Source organism: Protobothrops mucrosquamatus, unplaced genomic scaffold (assembly GCF_001527695.2).
Source record: "Protobothrops mucrosquamatus isolate PMUCROS unplaced genomic scaffold, P.Mucros_1.0 scaffold7102, whole genome shotgun sequence".
Lineage (NCBI taxonomy): Eukaryota > Metazoa > Chordata > Lepidosauria > Squamata > Viperidae > Protobothrops > Protobothrops mucrosquamatus.
The window spans coordinates 11,522-16,381 of NW_015392910.1; the positions used below are offsets into that span (position 1 = coordinate 11,522).

The following is a 4,860-nucleotide window of genomic DNA, read 5'->3' on the forward strand; positions in this document are numbered from 1 at the left end:
GTAAAAAGCAATCAAAGTAGAGAACTGTACAGTTAGATAAGAGATCAGGCTTGAACAAAAACGGCTCTATATCCCAGAATTCACTGCCGGCTCGGTTTTCCATTTTCTGTGGTTTCCATTCTAAAACAAATCAACAGTACAAAGTTAATGAATTCCTTTGTCATTTACCTAAAATTCGTAAAACGAGGCTGACAGTCATATTTCTATTTTCTCCTTTAAAACTAAAGAGTCCTAAAGTCCTAAAAATTATGTGTTGAAAGCATGGTAGAATATAAGTTGGAAGAATACATGAACCAGCTTGGAGATTCCTGTTGAACTGAAGTAAAGGTAGTCCTCGGCTTATGACCACAATTGAGCCCAAAATTTACCTTGCTAAGCGAGACATTTGTTAAGTGAATTTTGTCCCATTTTACGACTTCGCTTGCCAGAGCTGTTAAGTGAATCACTGCAGTTGTTAAGTTAGTAACATGGTTGTTAAGTGAATCCGGCTTCCCCATTGGGGAAGAAAAGGGGATCACGTCACCCCGGGATACTGCAACCGTCATAAGTACGAGTCAGTTGCCAAGCATCCAATTTTTGACCACATGACCCTGGGGATGCTGCAACGGTCGTAAGTGTGAAAAACGCTCATAAGTCATTTTTTTCTGTTCCGTTGCAACTCTGAATGGTCACTAAATGAATCGTTGTAAGTTGAGGACTACCTGTATATAATAGGTGGCTGGCCCTGGCACAGAATAATACAAGACAATCAGCTTCGCTCCCCATAATGTTAATTGTGATGGGTACTTACTGAACACTTATTTTAGTCATGTGCTGGCGATTAATGAAATAAACTTATCATTTCTAAAATTCAGTGATTCTGAAGCAAAATGAAATAAGCTGATCTTCAGCAAGACTTGCAAATACAAGAGAAACTATATTAAATGTTGGAAAGAGGCTACAATGAGCTACAATATTTGCTGTAATTACCGTTTAAGTTGAGGAATGCAGAATTCAGAATTCAGAATTCGGAACGCCGATTATTTCGGAATAGGCTTTTTATGTGTTTGTTTTTCTAATGAAATGCACCATATTTGTACTATTTGTTCATATTTTATTTGAAAAATTAATAAAAAAATTTAATAAAAAAAAAGGAATTCCTGCTGAGTTGAAGAAAAATGTATCCTAATACACTAGATTTTTGTTATCAATTAACCAATGTCCATATAAAAAATTCCTCTGGAAGACAATATTTACACGAATTAAATCTTTGAAATTTTTCAAAGGCTAAATAAGAATGTGGCTCTTTATTCATAATGCTTATCTTAAGTGTGCCTATGATGTCACTATCAGAATAATTTAATGCCATCATTTTGAACAAAGAGAAGGGAAGCTCAATTACCTTCGTATTATTTATTAAGATTATAGTTTAATGTATTTAAGGGCAAAATTTTCAGGTAAGTTATTAACCAGAAATAACCAGGCATCCTGTAGCAAGCTATGTTGAGATACAAACCCATTCTCCTCTTTAAGATGTTGATACAGTTCAGCCTTATTGTTGACAGAATTTAAGCGGCCAATAAATTCTTGATGTTTTCTAGAATTTGCAGCATTAATCCTGTTGCTCCAAAGAGACAGAAGGGATATTGGCCCTAAAAAAATAAAAAACAATGAAGAAAAGGTAAGAGCCCTCATTAATTTGCATCCTTAAATCTTACTTTCATACTTGCACTCCAAAGAAAAAAGTCCTTTTCCTGGGTTTGTATGCTTATTTGCCTTACTTTTTGTAGTCAAATCCACAATCGCCCCTCCAATGTGTTAAGAGCAATAATCTAGAATTCACATTATTTTTTTTTATTTTCACGCCAGGGAAAATCCAAAACAAAGCCTTATCAGTACAATTTTGGACAGTCACCAGCGTGTGAAAACTACAGGGACAGTCTGGTTGTTGACCTGTAACACAATGACAACTGCAGAGTTTAAGAAAATGTAATAATGGGGGGAAAAAAGGCAGAGTGGACTTAGTTATTCCACACCAGGCCTCCTCCCCATATGGAAGAAAGGTTTTCTAGGACGGGGCATTAATGAACAAATAAAATATCTACTACCAAAACTGCCTCTGTACGACAAAAAGGTATAAATCAGAAGCATCTATGTTAGTCTATACAGGTAGTCCTTGACTTACAACATGAGTTATGACCATTTTTCGCACTTACGACCGTTGCAGCATCCCCACGGTCACGTGATTAAAATTCGGACGCTTGGCAACTGGCATGTACTTATGACGGTTGCAGTGTCCCGGGGTCACGTGATCCCCTTTTGCAACCTTCTGACAAGCAAAGTCAACGGGGGAGGCCCGGATTCACTTAACAACCAGGTTACTAAATTAAGAATTGCAGTGATTCACTTAACAACTGTGGCAAGAAAGGTCATAAAACGGGGCAAAATTCACTTAGCAAAAGTCTCGCTTGGCAACATAAATTTTGGACTCAATTGTGGCGGTAAGTCGAGGACTTCCTGTAACGCTACGGTGTAGTAATAAACTGACACCAAACAACATTTAATTCTACTTACTTTTCTGGAATAAGACCCATCCCCTAAGTTGAGGCAGGATCTAGATCGGCAGAATTGGATCTGCAATGTTTTGCTTAACAGAAGTTTAGCTGCAGCTCTTACCGACATTCTGCTCACCCAGCATGTATACTATGTATATTTTGCTATAAATAAAAATATTGCCCTCCATAAGCCATCGCTTCCCCTTTTTTTTTTTGATACCTTGCAATTATTTGGACTTGTACCTTTATTTTTTTCCAGCCCTGGCAAGTCTTCCATTACAACAAGAGGCTTCTTGTTGGGCGGCTCTGGGGAATCCGGAGAGTCTTTAATGATTTCTGCTTCTGCGAGTTCCTCTTTTTCACGATCTAATAAACCTTTTAGCCTTCGGAGACAAAAGAGAAAACAAATTTGGTAATGGTGACCTGAAGGACGCACGCTTGTGGTGTGTAATTACACACTTATTTAACCTGGCCCTTTCAGTCCTCTTCAGTTCCAAGGATGGCTACCTAAGCGGATAACGATGGAGTCTTTCCTTCCTTGAAGCCACACAGGGAGGACGGATGGTTCCTCCTGCATCCATCTCCCAATGACAAGGCAACGGAAGAGGTCACCAGTTAGGAACTAGAAATCCACGTCACAAAACCACCTAAGGCGGACATGTCAAACACAAGGCCCAGGGGCCGGATGCAGCCCGCGAAGTAGTTTCATGTGGCCCGCGAAGCCATCCTGGAAACAGTGAGGGGAACGGCCCCCGCTGCCTTGGCCCTGGCCGGCCGGAGGGAGCCAATGTACAATTTTGTGATGGCCATCTTGGCACTTGCCCCAATCCCACCCCCTTCTGCCAGAGACCCTCAGATCTGTCCCACTCCTGCCCAGGCCCCCATAGGCACCCTTGACGCGAATGATGTAGAACTGGCCACGCCCACCCAGTAGCCACACCCACTCCATCCACACCCACCCAGTAGGCTGCACCCATTCTGGCCACACCCACCTGCCCCCCCACCTGCGGCCCTCAGTGAAATTGAGTTTGACACCCCTGAGCTAAGGAATAAGGATATAGGACACGACCGAGGCTGAGCCCGAGGGAAGGGTCAAACGTGTCATTAATCACGAGTCCCTTCATGCCCACAAGAGACTTCAGTCCAGCCCACCTTGAATTCCTTATCTCCCGCTAATTTCCCTTGACGGTTAGTAATTCAGATTCTTGTGGAGAGCGCTTCAGCTCGCAATAAATCTTTATAACCATTTGAACTGGCCCAGATCTCCTGATTTCCATGACGCTTGACAAATAGCCCCACGTATGGGTCCTACCTGAAGGGGACACCTTGATGGACCATAAAAAAAAAGCAAGCGCTCTACGAACATTCGGAGAATGCGGAGAACCTGCTAATCGCGCTGTCCAAGGAACATGTGCAGAAATTTCAGGTGAATATGGAAACTCTCAAGCGAGGAGGAAGAAGCCCAGCAGAAACATTGCCCTGCCTGAGAAGGGTCCATCAGCACACAAAGCTCGTTTCTTGGGATGCCAATGTTCTTGACACTAGAAAGCTGTTCACCAAGACAGCAGAGGCTCGGTGCAAGCGGGGCCAAGATCAGAACTAACCGCATGGATAAATTCCAAACAAGAGCGGTGGTGGATATGCGGGGAACAAAACCTTTCCGAACATTTGTTGCCAAGGGAGGCCAAAATACGGCAGCTCCTTCAGAAACACAACTGGGATCAGCATTAGTAGATCTCGAGGGAGGATAAAGCTACTCCATTAGCTTTTAAAAGCTATGAAGAATTGAGTTTTGTCATTTGTACATTAAGCATTTAGGACTCTATATTTCTAAAAATATTCTAAATATATGGTCATGTTACCATAGATGAGGGGTAGGCAACCTTGGCTCTTTTATGACTCGTGGACTTCAACTCCCAGAATTCCTGAGCCAGCATGGCTCAGCTTGGAAACCTCTCCCTTTCCCCTCAGCATGGCTGGCTCAGGAATTCTGGGAGTTGAAGTCTACGAGTCGTAAAAGAGCCAAGGCTGCCTACCCCTGCCCTAGATACTTACATAAAAGCCCATCCAGGGTTAATCCAATCTTTGATTTTGAATCAAAATGCAGTTCAAAATGCAGCACCCTCAGAGGCCGTACGGGTCTGGATGGGGAGGAACAGACTCAGGCTCAACCCTTCCAAGACCGAGTGGCTGTGGCTGCCGGCGCCTCGGCATAGTCAGCTGACCCCATCGCTGACTATAGGGGGCGAAATTTTGGCCCCCTCAGAGAAGGCCCGCAACTTGGGAGTCCTCCTGGATCCACGGCTGACATTGGAAGACCATCTGT

The 4,860-nt window shown here is 42.9% G+C and overlaps 1 long non-coding RNA gene across 1 annotated transcript; it reads right to left on the reverse strand.

Annotated features, from left to right (window-relative positions):
- LOC107300445 lies at positions 1 to 2,936 on the reverse strand. Its single transcript, XR_001549219.1, has 3 exons — positions 2,778 to 2,936; positions 1,496 to 1,631; positions 1 to 120 (listed from the first exon to the last, which is right to left on the reverse strand). It is a non-coding gene; the product is annotated as an uncharacterized LOC107300445 (long non-coding RNA).
- Between the last annotated feature and the right edge of the window lie 1,924 nt (positions 2,937 to 4,860).